Below are 14,154 nucleotides of genomic sequence, written 5' to 3'. Positions count from 1 at the left end.
AGCAGTTCTATTTGCCAAGACCGGGCATTTACCCTCCTACGTTCTGGGGGAATCCATGGTGAACCTTCCCACAAAGAACTTAACAAACGAAAAGATTCATTAATTCTCGGCTGCGCGATGGTCTCCTACAATCCTTAAACTTTGTCATTCTCATCTCCAAAATGGGAATAATGGAAATCCTTTGGGGATTGTTGAAAGACTAGAGAAAACGTAGGTCAGCGGGGACCGAGCCTGGGGTCTGGAACATGACGTGATGGGTAGCTGCTGATGCCCATTGTGTGGTGGATACTTATTTCTCAATCAGGAAAATAACTCTTGTTTTCCCCACTGAATTTATGTAAAAATAGATTTTTTAAAAACTCGGCAAGCATTAGGCAAATTTCACCCATGTTTGCTTTCCACGACATCTTCCTATAAATCCAGTGAAGGACAAACTTAGGCTTTGCGGGGTGTTTTTATGATCAATACCGTAGCTCCCTCTCGCAATTCTTGCCATGCTACTGAAATCTTGCAGGAAGGAAGTTCTGCAAATCTTTGAGTAAAACACTTTTCCTGTCAGAAGCCGTGAACACGCTGGCCAATGGCAGAATGGAAGTGACCAACACATTCAGGGAGCGGAATTCACAGTGTTTTTNGTCAGAAGCCGTGAACACGCTGGCCAATGGCAGAATGGAAGTGACCAACACATTCAGGGAGCGGAATTCACAGTGTTTTTAACAAATGACGAAGAACCCAGAAGTCCCGAGCGTTACCGCAGTTTTCACGCATGGCTATAAATCCCGAGACGGGTCCAATTGTTCTGATCCGGTGGGCCAAGCTTAGGTTCCCATTAAACAGGTATCTTACCGAAGTCCTCCGGACTCGCTGCATTATTTAACGTGCTATGTTCTTTCTGATGAAATGAATTCTGTGCATGGAAAGCCTCCTCCATCACCAAGTCTCAGCCTCCATGCTAGAAGCTATTCTAACTCGGCATATGTTTTATCCAATTAAAATTCCTATGCTTACATTCAGATACACATGTTGGTTTGTTTTCTTTCTTGTTTTCTTTTAGTTAACTGATGTTTGCTTGTTTTTTATTTTCACCCCCTTTTCCCATGCCTCTGTGACTTTTGATGAAAATAAAATGCCATATGTTTGCAGAGGTTTTTCGGTTTTGTTTTGTTTGGTTTCTTTGTTTCGCTCTGTTTTGGGGGCGCTGATGTTGTTTGTCTGTAAAACAGTCTTACTGGCCATTGTCCTCTGACAAATGAGGACTCCCACGGGTTCTGATGCAGGCACCACTCCGGGTAACAAATTTGATCAGCAAGACTGTGAGAACGGCTCTCACTTGCTCCTCAAACTGAACCAGCGGCGGTGAGCAGGCAGCCGATAGCGTTCTCAGTTTGCGGACTGGACCAGAGGTGTGGTCAGCCCACCGGCACGGCCAGTGGGAGGCAGAGCCAGAGAAACAAGCCAGCCGTCTCGTTACTTCTGTGTGCATGCACCCTGTAGACCCACGTTCACGTTCTCAACCGACCCGGAGCTGGAGTCCACGTGAGCCAGGGACAGGGGATCTGAGGGCAAAGCCCACGTTTCATTCATCCACGCAACAGTGAAGCCCAGCCACCGCAGACAGCATAGGACCGACCGAGTCTGGACCCTTTTCTCCAAGCTTTAGGGTAGAAGCAAACCCCTCCACCAGCCACCAGGGCCACGCTGGTCCACAGGTATCCCCTTCCTTGAGGCTTGCTTTTTATTTGCCTTATTTGATACGCAATGCAAGGCACCTCCGTGCTTTTATTTTTCACTTGAAATGCACGGCCAGAGAGCTAGACCTTTCAAAGCTTGGGTATCCTATCAAGTCCGTGCTCAATACGTGCTTGCTAGTTCGGCAGTGACGATGAATGTGGATGTGCCTGTGTGTGCCCACAGCTCCTTCACCAGTGCCCTCTGAGCCCCTGTGACTCAAGTTTGATTGGATCTGAAAACAAGTCACCCGGGCCATTCCTGCGGGCCACAGAGCATACCCTGCTGTCAGTAATTATGCCCACAAGGATAACTGGCAGGTGCGTGCCCTTATTTCTGGACCAGTGTTGGAATTTCTACCACTGGATACCGAGGATGGACGTGAACATGATATGCATGGAATTTGTTTTCATGTCTACTATGAGGTGGTTGAATCGAACGAAGAGAACACCTTGCCCATCCTTCAGGTGTGATGGCATTTCAGAAATACGACAGCCAGTCTCGAAGTCCCTCCTGGGGCGTCCTCTCTGCTCTGCTGAACCTCCAGCACCTGCCTCTTCTCTGGGTTTCTTCACTTTCTCTCTCTCGCTCCCCAGAGCAGGAGTCCGTTCGGGCGGTGAGCGTGGGTGCGCTGCACCTGCCTGGTCCGCGCCCGAAGGGACGGACGGCCGCTCTGTCTGCTTCACTCGTGTGGCCAGCAGCATGCAGACCTTCATCCTAAATAAAGCCCAGCTACTCACTTGATCCAAGGTATTAGACGTCTCTGGTAAATCTTGTACCCAGAGGGGCCTGAGGAAGGCCACTCACCCAGCGTGTGCTCATTCTTTTCCTTCTCCCCGTCACCTTAGACACAGAAGCTCTTGGAGAATTTGAAGCTGCTGAAGACCAAGGGAAGATGATGGGCGAAGTCCGTAAGGCTGCCGAGGCTCGGTTCCGAATACGCAGCACTCACAGGGGCAATGTCACCACCGGCTCCCTTCTTTCCACTTGACGTGAATTCAAAGGACTTGTCCCTCCTACAAATGCACTGAATACTCCAGAAAGAGCCCCATGCCTCGGAGTAGAGCTACTCAGGGAAAATGAAAATGAAACTTTATTAGAGCTGGCTCTCCGTCTGTCATTCAAATTTAAATAATCAAGTGTTTTGACATATTACTTCCAAACTAAATGCAAAGCCTTTTAAACCGTGGAATAAGCTGGGTGTTCCCAGGCGGCTGATTTACTCATCTACAAACCTCGAACCTCCTCTCTCAGGAGCGTGGAGCCTTTTCCCGCATCTGACTTGCCAGAGTGCCCCTCTTTTTCTCCAAGCTCACGAGATGATTGCTTCTCACCTGCTTCTCACGTGCTCGGTTCTGGCAGGACCTGGCGGAGTCGTCCTGTCCCAGGTTCGGGTACCAGGATCTGGTGACCGTCTGAGATGAGAACGTCGAGTTCGACTCCCAGCCAGGATCATGTCATCCCCGTGGGCGAGGGGCTGCAGTTCCATGTCTGCCTCTGTCTCACGCTGCTGCCAGCGGTAGACACGGGGTTCGTGCTGTCCCCCCATGCGGTCCCCGGTGCCAGGAGGTGGCAGAAAGTCAACCCCAATCCACTTTTCTCTGGACGGCTCACTTAGGGGCACGTGGTTTTTGTCTGAAGTCCTTGGACAGAATCCTCTCTTGCTTGCCAAGATTCCTTCTAGTGACCCTTCTTTACTCCATCTTTTTTGGGGATCAGTCACTGGGAAATAGCCTTTCAGGCGATCTCAGGAGCAAATAAAACGTGCTGCAGCCCGAAGGCCTGGTGCTCGCTCGGCCAGCGTCCACCGCTGGCTGGGTGGCCTTGGCAAAGACACCACACTTCCCTGGGGGTGAAAACGCCTGTCCCCTAAATCCCCGAGACAGGTGTGGCGCTCTCAGGGGCTAATGCTGGGAAAACCCACTGGTGGAAAGGACTGTGCTACAGGGTCCACACTGCTGCTGCTTTTCTACCTTCTGCGGCTCCGGACTGGAGCCCTGGAGCCGATCACGGCCGACGGCGGGCCGTGCTGGGACCGCCCGTGACACCCGTGAAGAGCATGGCCTGGGCCCGGGCGCCCCTGCGGGCCACGAACATCATAGCTCCCTCCGGTTCGGGTGAGTGCTGTAGCCTCTTCTCTGAAAAACAGGGGCAGTCATTTGAAAACAGCATCTTGAAGAGATTCAGCGACGCTGAGTAAGTCAGAACCCGCTCACACGGACCCTGCCGTCACCGTCGGGGAGGCTGAGCCTTGACCTGTGCTCCTGCACCGACATCCCCGCTCCAGCAAGTGACCCTCACACGTGACCGCCCGGGATGGGGACTGCAGCATGGGGACACGACAGGGGCCACACGGGGAGCAGCGGCCGGGTCACCTCTGATGGGCACACATGGCGAGAACATAAAGCTCATCTGTGCTTCCTGATTGCTCACAGTTTTTACGATCTGAGAGCTCTCTTCTTACGAAGAGGGGCTATTACTGGCCGATGAAAACCCACCTTAAGATGATGCCATGACCAAGCATTGAACGCACTGCTGGCCTCCTGGTCATGAGACAGTCAGGCCGTCCTCCCTGGGTAACTCGGGAGGACAGGGTGCCGTGTCTGCACCTGGCATCATCAGCCCGAAGGCACACGCTCCCTGCAGTCCGAGGATGGAGAACACATCAGAGGCAGCCCAGCCTCGGAAGGACGGCCACGTTCCTTCACCCCCTCACCTAGCGATCAGCAGAGGCCACAGAGTGAATAGAGGGGTAATTGTGGTTGAGCGTCTTGAAGTTGGCCCACGCGGGCCGGCCGTCTCCCCAACCCGTTCCTACAAGGGCAGCAAAGGAGGGACAGAACAAGTCTAGTGACCTTGGGGACAAGTCTCTGAACAGGCCCTGGACGAGAAGATGGACCCAGAAAAGGCAAGGGTGTTAGTGAGGCTTGCGGGGAGCAGCTCTTCACCAAGGAGAGCTCTCCGTGCGGGACGAAGGCCGCGGTGACTCAGTTGCCCTGGGCTTGCACCCCACACACGGCCAGTGACTCAGAGCATGAGCACCTGGGGTGGGACCGTCCAGCAAGACTCGGCACTTTCCTTGCCCATCTGTACTGTTCTGGAAAAGTCTGTCGAGCCCTGGGACGGCAGCCTGACCCACGTCACAGGACTTCACCTCCAGAGCGTGTGCGAGCAGACGAGCTGCACCCTTAACCTTACAGGAACAGGAAGGGCCCAGGGCAGACTCCCTGAAGAAATGTGAGGTGTGTCCTTGTAAAACTGGATTGTTGGGGCATGACTTATCAAGGGGGAGGCAGCGCGGAGTCATAGGATGAGGTGGGTTTGGGAACCAGTTCTGAGTCCTCCCTGCCCCATCTGAACTGTGAGGCTGTGGGCAAGTCACTTGACCTCTCTGAGCCTCTGGCGTAAGACGTGTGAAAAAGGGACATTTCCCGGCAAAACTTCTCGGGGATGATACAAAACAGGTATTTGGCAAATACAAATTCCCTTTTCTTTCAAATGTAGGGATTTTAATATTCTAGGGGCAAAGAAAAGGATGGTCAGGGGACTACTGTTTAAGACAGTGTCAGTCAGGGGCCGTGCTGTTGCAGATGTAACATAGTGTAGAATTATGTGGGCTGGCATGTTACAGGTGCAGAAGAGACAAGGATGGGGGGGCCTGGGGGGCTCAGTCAGTTAAGCAGCTGCCTTCAGCTCNTTCAAATGTAGGGATTTTAATATTCTAGGGGCAAAGAAAAGGATGGTCAGGGGACTACTGTTTAAGACAGTGTCAGTCAGGGGCCGTGCTGTTGCAGATGTAACATAGTGTTGTAGAATTATGTGGGCTGGCGTGTTACAGGTGCAGAAGAGACAAGGATGGGGGGGCCTGGGGGGCTCAGTCAGTTAAGCAGCTGCCTTCAGCTCAGGTCTCGGTCCTGGGATCCTGGGATCCAGCCCCACGTCCGTCGGACTCCCTGCTCAGTGGGGAGTCTGCTTCTCCCTGCCCTTCTGCCCCTGACTGTGCTCTCTCTCAAATAAGTAAATAAAATCTTGGAGGGGGGAAAGGAAGTGACAAGGATGCTGTATTCACTACTGATGACTACTGGCTACAATAATTTACTCTTAGAATACTTACTTTAGGGGTAATTTTGTATTAGCTTATATAGTATTCATGGCTGTTATTGTATACCCACAGTTAATCCGGTGATTCTCAGTTTATGATGTGCCTTAGAATTCACAGGCTTCCTTCGATCCGACTGCCACACGGGTGCCTTGGCTAAGGCCTGAGTGACACTTAGGACACTTGCCTTCAAGTACTTCCCATTGAAAACAATAAAATCTACAAACACAATTAAAAGAGTATTGCATAAGCGCTCTTAGGCCCAATAAGTAACGAACGCTTATTAAAATATGTTGACATGGTCATATTCGACATGTTGCGCTCATAACATAAAAGCCTGGGTTTGCAGATTTCTCCTCATTCAAAATCTATTTGCCGTGTCCTTAATGGACAGAAAAACAGATGCACAAACATATTTTGACTTAACTGTCAGCTCCAACGAGCAGGTCGCTGGGAAGGTTATATGCAGGTTGTAGGTATGAGCTTGTCCAAATGTTTCCCCAGGACAAATGCTGGAGCACAGTATAAATCCTAAGGAATCCAAGCTTAATTATTAGCACTAAAGTGGGTTCTGAAGGCTGGTAATGATGGTCGGTTCCCTTTTTTCCCCAAAGGGCAGAAAAACATGCACATCTGACCTTCTAACGCGTCACTGAATGGGTGTGGATCCAAAGTTAGACTCCCAAGGACAGGCAAAAAGTCATTTGTGTGTCCTTCTGTTTTCTAACTTTGGGGAATTGGGCAAATCAGAAGCAAGAACAGAAGGGAGGAAAGGCTTGAACAGGGCTAGAGGAGAGACCTGGCACAGATTATGTGGGCTTACGATCTCTTCTGCAGCCCATTTAGTCTTTAATGTTTAATATATATGTACCACTTATTTTCTGCCTAACCTTTTCCACAGTTGATGATGTCTTTATCTCAGTATACTTTTTCAGAAAGCCCCAAATGTTTGGCCCAGAAATAAAACCAAAGTTTAGGTTTTGAGGTGCTTCTCTTCTTTTTCAAATATACCAGGGAAAAAGGTCAAGCGAGCACAGTTAGGTTGGGTCCCACAAAGAGTCCCAGAGCAGGGTCTTTTCATGGAGCGAGACCTTGTCAGCACTTTACGTGCACAGCAAGGAAATGCGCGGGTTTTACTATTTTATTTTATTGTTTTCCAAGCCAATCTAAATTAGGAGACAGAAACCAAGATGACTCAAGAGCTTTGAAAAAAGGCAAGTCTCCTACAGAATCGCGTGTTTTAACGCAGCATGTGCAGGGGGAGGGGGGTTGTGATGAAGGATCCGTAATTTTTATTTGCAGACTTTCGGTTCTGCTCTAAGTTGGTGGAAACCATCGGTTCCCTCTTTCATTTCCTGTATCGAACGCCCTACCAAGAACAGCTTCTTGCATCTCTGTGCTGGCATCTTGAGGTGCAAGGCCATGCCCACGTCGGCTGTAGGAATGAAGGACTCTAGTTCATTCCGGGGAGCAATCCCCAAAGTGGACGTGAGCACTCCAGCGGTGGAACGCGTGGAAAGAGCGCCACGCTCGCTCCCACAGCTGCGCGCATAGCCCAGGGCTTGATACTAAATGCAGAAGTCAGGGACAGGAGGAAAATGCCATTTCCACTGTACATGGAACTGTGGTTTTGAACCAGAGTAAAAATCAGAAGATTTGGGGGGAACTTGAACGTCACCCACAGCCCTTGGCTCTGAGACTAAAAATTCAGCTTCTCTTTAAATATCATACAGATCCTGAGTCCTAAACATGCACCAAAAAAGAAAGAAACAAATGGGCACATTTTGGTGCCCTTTGAAAAAAGAGGGACCAATCCTTGATGCTAGTAATTCAGCTCAAATTCCTTAATTAAGCATCAAATGAACCATCTTGGAAGAAAAGTGATCTGAGGGCAGAGGTGGAGGGATGGAAATCTTGGAGGTGTCCCCTGACTGTGCTGGTCACTTTCCCTACCGTTCTTGTCTTGATGAACCAGGTCCCCTGGCCTTCCACATGTCAAAACTGTGAGAAAACGTTTGATAGAAAGCCCCTTCTATTTATTTTTATTTGTTTTTTTCAAAGATTTATTTATTTTTGAGAGAGAGAGAGAGCACATGAGCAGGGAGAGAAGGAGAGGGAGAAGGAAAAAGACAATCTCCAGCAGACTCCATGCTGAGCGCCAGAGCCCGACGTGGGGTTGGATCTCACGATCCTGAGATCAGACCTGAGCCGAAACCAAGAGTCGAACACTTAATGGACTATGCCACTCCAGCGCCCTCCGCCTTTTTAATTTTTTTGAGTAACTCATTTTCTCAGTTATCTCATTTTGGAGAAGGACCAGGAGAAAAATGCATGCAATGTGAGTTCCGCATCCAGCCACAGAGCCTTGTTCTGCCTGAAATCTGCATCTCAGAAACCATCTCAAGGATACAGGGTGCATCCTGGGTCTGATGCCTGGGGAATGAGCGAGGGGAGGGCACGGTGCCCCACACCCAGGGAACTACAGAGCACCCCAACACCAGGACCTTCTCCACCTTGGGCAGGGATGCGATGCACAGAGCTCTTCAGCCCCAGATAGAGTGGGGGCACAGGGCCAGGGGGCAGAAGGAAGAACGGGTGTGCACGGCTTGTCCTCGTTTCCTTTCGTGACGCGTCTTCCAAGAGATTCTTGATGTTTTTGAGGGAGTGCCCATTTCTGTGATTTTTCAGAGCTCCGAAGCTGGCTGTGTGGGGAGGGAGCAGCAGGGACGTGGGCTTGGGTCCCGGTTCTGCCACCACCTTTCCCTTGGCCTTGCAAGGCATTGTGGCCTCTCGTTTCATCTGGAAATAACTGCATATCTCTCATAAGCGAACAGTAGTTGAGACAATATAAATATGTCATGGAGGCCCCGGTAAGCGTGGTTTGCTGTTTAAACCACACAGTGTGGGCTCTAAGAGATGGGCAGCTGCAGGATGCCTGTCCTGGTGCCCAGTGATGTCCGGGCAAGGACATTTAAGGTCCCTGCAATGGGTCATCTTGTTGCCCAGGTTCTGAGAAGATACTCTCACCAGAGTTATTCTAACGCTCCTTAGAATTGCCATTTACTGCCAGTGATGATAAACCGCCAACTTCAGAGCTGAGGTTTTCCCCTCCTTCCAAAACTTACTCTTCTGTGAGCAGGGCAGACAGGCGTGAGGGGTGCAGGCACACACACCACGCTCTTCTGGAACCCCTCACGTGTCTCAAACCGTCCTTAAGTATGGACACTGTGTTAACACAACCCCCCGGCATTTCCTCCTCGTCCATTCCGGCTGCTGTAACACACACCCCAGACAGGGGAGCTCACGCACAACAGACATCTGCCCCCCGCCCCCCGCCCCAGTTCTGGAGGCTGGAGGCTGAGATCGCGGCTCGTGCAGGTCCGGTGTCTGCTGAGACCCCATTTCCTGGCTCACTGTGCCCTCACGCGGCAGGAGGGGAGAGAGGGCTCTCGGGGGCTCTTCCATAAGGACACTAATCCCTCCTGACCACATCACCTCGCCAAATCTCCATCTCCTCAGACCGGGGTCAGGCTTCAACATGTGGGGGACCTGACATTCAGCCCACCGTGGTCTTCAGACAGGGCCCCCGAGGCGGCCACACAGTGGGCATCCTTCTGCACTGCCCCCTGCAGAAAGGCAGCGGCTCAGCCCGAGAGCCCGGGTGCCAATGCATGTGGGCCCCGGGGCGGGGGGGGGGGGTCTGTGCGGCTCCGTGGCAGCTGCAGGTGGCTCGAGGAGACCAGTTGCAGGGAGACACTTCGCTGCTGGCAGGAGCGGAAGGGCAGAATGGGGACCCGTGCTGATGTGACCCTGGTCTCAGGTGACCACCCCCAGGGGACAGGCCAGTGGGGCCAGAGGAGCGAGGACGCATCCTTACTGACTTTGCTATTGTTCCTATGCCTGAAAACACAGTGTCCTCTGTTCTTCATCTCAGTTTACTCATTTATTGCATTTTCTACATGATTCCATTTGCTTAAAGTTTCAGAATACAGATAACACCATTGATTGAAATAATGAAAACAGATCGTTTCAATAAAGACAGGGTGGAGTAACCGCGGGCCGCGGGCTTCGGTTTTCCCATCCTCCAGAGCCCCCGGGCTCCACTCATGCTCCCTGAACGTGCCGCACCCGTGGGGAGCAGCGCTGCCGCGATGGAGAGAGTGAGTAGAGGCGGGACCGTGGAGCTCTGTCAGATCCGAAGAGCAGCCAGCCCGTCCCCTGTGACCTCCTGGGACAGGGAGGAGGGTGTATGTCCCTGGAAGTAAGATGAGTGGCATCCTGCTGGCTGTGAGGTTTGCCTTTTAGGGAAGGGGTGTCCTTGTGTCCATGCAGGACGTTGGAGAATTCTGCTCTCCTTTTTAGAGCAAGTTTGCCTCTTAGGAAAAATAAAAAGCACTGGCTCCCACAATCTGGGTCTTCGAGTTCCTAATAGAAACATGGAAGGAGGCATCCCTGTTCTGTATGGAATGGGGCTTTCTCTGGGTGGACACAGGCACACACACAGCTCCAGGACCCCTGACTGAGGACAGCCGTCACCTTCAGGTCCCTTTCAGGAAAACAGTCCCCTGATAACAGAGCAGGCCCAGGCCGGCAGGCAGCCTTTCCAACAGATGCTTTCTGTTCTCAGTTTGTGTCATATTCTTCTCTCATCTCATTTTCCTTCTTTGCTGGTGATTTCTGCTGCGCCGTCCCATAGCACCTCTTCAGCTGTAAGGGCGGGAACGTGCACGAGGGGTTCACGTACTGAAGCTTGAGGTCATCATTGTCCTTTGCTAGCAACTTTTGAGTAACTGAGACTTTCTTCTCACACACCCCTACTTTGCCAAATACAGCATCGGCATTTAAACCCAAAATGCCAGGAGTCTGAGAGACCGTGGCTACAGAAGGGAATGTGGCTGTGGGCGAAGGGCAGAGCCCTGGCTCCAGCCCCCACCCCCCACCCAGTTGTTAACAATAGCCTGAGCTGGAGGCCCTGGGGCTGCAGCCTGGATAGGCACGTCGTCCATCTGTCTGTCTGCCTGTCTATCTAAAGAGCAGGACTTAGAGATTATCCAGGTAAACAGACCCTGAGGACCTTCCACCCCGAGGCATTCCAAGGATGCTCACGGGCAGGCTCTTTGAAGCTCAGCTGTACTGTTGGATTTGTGACCCATCACTCAGAGAGACACGTGTCATTTCTGTTAAGTTAGTGACATCCTCCCGTGGCTGTTGGTTTGAGAGCATCCCCAGTGGGAAGTGGTCTGGGGTCCTAGGGACAATAAAATTGTCCCCGAGTATTTGCACAGGGGTGAGTACAGATAAGCGGCCCCATTTTGTGTATGCAGTAAGGATGCCTCCTTTTCGTGCATCGGACACTGACCCCCACCCCCAGGTGAAAATTCAGACGGCTGTGGCTGCCAGAGGCACGACTGAATCACCCGGCAGCCTGGGTATCAGAGATCACACAATGCTGCTGGGCAAATCTCAGCTGAGTCAGCCTCCATGGGTCCCGCTCCAGACAGGCGGCGGTGGGAAGGCTTGGGCTCCAACAGCCTCTTGGTCCCTTTATCTGCAGGCAGGAAGATAAAACCTGATGTCAGAGCCAATGACTCAACCAGCCGGCGGGGAGGATTCATGACGCTCCTAGGAACATCCTTGCATAAATCACAGCCAAGAAAGCCTGGCAAGACCACGTTTACGTTTCAAACTCTTTCAGGAGAACAGGTGAGAAAACAAGACTCCTCCTGGAGGCGAGTGCCCTGTCCTGGGAGTCGCTCAAGGAGGAGCTCACTCCATGGTGCCCACTGGTTTAGCATTGTTCGCTGCTCACGGGTTGTCCTTCCCGAAGATCCCTGTCTGTTACGATGGCAAGTGGGATGCCACCTTTGCTCACTTCACAGTCTGGAATGAGGGGCTGGAAAAACAGGTCTTACTGCGAATTTATGTGATTTTATTGATTTATTTTATTCAACCCCAAAGATCCTGTGTTGTTACATTATTTTTGTCGGTCACTCTGAATGTAAATTTGTCTCCATGAAATAACTCTGGTATGATGCTAAAAACTGAAAAATTATAGCAAATACTTATTCAGGGTTTATTGTGCACAAAACGCGAAGATGAATGTTTTGTATTATTTAATACTCCGGGGAACTCTGAAGTAGACAGTGTTTTTATCACCCTGGGACGGCCACACAGAACTAGCACAGCTGACGGTATTCCTAGCAGGCTCTCTCTGCAAATCGAAAGGTTACCTTTACAATCCAGCATTGCTCTCCTCTTCATTTTCAGGAAAAACAGCTTTTTAACGTAGCCAATAAGATACAGCTTTACAAGATCTGACTTAAATCCAGAGCACCGAGCGAGTTGATACAATGGTAAGAGTCATTAACAAACCGAAGCCTACCATACAGTCTTATATGCGTGGGAGAATTTATAGATATCGTAGAGACATTTAAAATATCAGACCCATTTCGTGCCAAATAGTTTAGACCATGTTTTCTCAGCCTCGACCTATTGACATTTCAGCCCAGATAATTCTGTCATGGGGCGCGGGGGGCTGTCCTGCACAGTGTGGTAGTTCGGCCTCACCCCCAGCCCTGACCCACATGTTGCTAGGAGCACCCACCCCGACTTGTGACAAGCAGAATGTCTCCAGATATTGTGCAGCGTCCCCCGGTGGAGGGACATTCGAACCTTCCCCAGCTGAGAACCACTGGTTGGACTGTTGTGGGACACTCTCATTCTCGAGGTCCCATTTCTTGGTCTGAAACATAAGATGCGTTTGTGGCAAACATTCCAACAGATGTTTGCTAGTCAGGAAGAGATTAGACAGTCTTCTGTGTTCCCAGGTCAGCACCGTTTGGCCCGAGCAAACTTCTCATCCCAGAAAGTTATCTTTCCTCTTCTCTGAGACCGTGAGAGGGGTTCTTCAACATTCGGTCAGGCCCCAGCTTGGACACCTGCTCCGTATCTCTCAGGACTCTGCCCATTCAAGGTCTAGTCTTTCCCAGGATCTGACTATGTTGCATGACCTTTTGTTCTAAGTCTTCAAACTGCTTTCTGATTAGATTTTTTTCTTCTTCTCTTTCAAAAAACAACAACAAAAAAATCAAGACCCTTATTGTTGGATTGCCAATCATCCCTGAACTCGTCTATCAGCAGGCTTCTTCTTTCTTCAGAATATCTGGAAGAGAAAAGTCCTTACAGGGAACTGACTTTAAAATAGGATGGTTTTCTTGAGTCCTCAGAATGGTTTTTATTATCCAGACCACCTGGTGATGAGAGCTATTGCATAAAAGGACATAAGTGTAGTCTAAAAGTACGCACTGGCACCTTTCAACAGGACACTTGCACTGTGGATGCTGGTAGATGGTCCTGCATAAGTCACTGGGACCTAACCATTCTGGCCCCAAGAGAAACAGCCACCCCCCCCCATCCCTTCTAAGGCTAGGGGATTCAGCAGGACTTTCTCCAAACACCTGCTCCCTTCCACCTCCAGTCCTTGTTTCCTAGAACACAGATGCACAGTGCTGGGATTTCCCTTCTGTATCCTCCCTGACCGTCTGCAATTTTCTGGGCCACTGTCTGCCTCTTTCCAGTCGAAACTATGTCTGAGACCACAGTGATGTGCGCTTGAGATAACTGGCAGATTCCAATGTCTGAAACCTAAAGTTAGCCTAAGTGCCTTGGTGGTGTTGTCATTGTTTGTTTTTTGTTAGAACGAGGCTCTGTTCATATGAAGGGTGAAGAGATGAGATCAAATTAGAGAAGATATAAGATCTATTTCTAAAAGATTTACATATTCTAACACTTCTAAAATCTTTTACAATGAGGACTAATCTTAAGTAAGGTAGTCTGTTCTTTTTAACTGAGGTGAGAAAAAGTTCCTGTTATTAGATATATAGTGTTTTACAATGGAAAAAAATAAATATACATTTTTTTTTTTATGAAAAAGACTATACGGGGCCACCTGGGTGGTTAATGTCTGCCTTCGGCTCAGGTCGTGATCTCGGGGTCCTGAAATGGAGCCTCATGTCGGGCTTCCTGCTCAGCGGGAAGCCTGCTTCTCCCTCTCCCTCTGCCCCTCCCCCTGCTTGTGCTCGCACTCTCTCTCAAATAAATAATAAAATCTTTATTTAAAAAAAAGACTATATGAATAAATTTAATGGAAAAAAAGTTCTAAAATAACTCCTAAAATTCTCTTCACCTGCACCAAGTGTATTATTGATTAATAAAAATCAGGGACTAATGTGCCTGGACTTTACTACAATGGAAAAACTTGTCCTTGTATAAGAAAATCGATACCACCAGGCATTTTCCTCCACAGTGATAACTGATTACTGCAATCT

At 50.1% G+C, this 14,154-nt stretch overlaps 1 long non-coding RNA gene across 1 annotated transcript; it reads left to right on the top strand.

Moving 5' to 3' along the window:
• The first annotated feature begins 2,624 nt into the window (after positions 1–2,624).
• Positions 2,625–13,725, top strand: LOC117796273. Its single transcript, XR_004620646.1, has 3 exons — positions 2,625–5,192; positions 11,382–11,530; positions 12,095–13,725. It is a non-coding gene; the product is annotated as an uncharacterized LOC117796273 (long non-coding RNA).
• The last annotated feature ends 429 nt before the right edge of the window (positions 13,726–14,154 follow it).

The sequence above is a fragment of the Ailuropoda melanoleuca genome, chromosome 15 (assembly GCF_002007445.2).
Source record: "Ailuropoda melanoleuca isolate Jingjing chromosome 15, ASM200744v2, whole genome shotgun sequence".
NCBI classification, from domain to species: domain Eukaryota; kingdom Metazoa; phylum Chordata; class Mammalia; order Carnivora; family Ursidae; genus Ailuropoda; species Ailuropoda melanoleuca.
The sequence above is the reverse complement of the archived record's forward strand: the minus strand, read 5'-3'. Positions and strand labels throughout refer to the sequence as shown.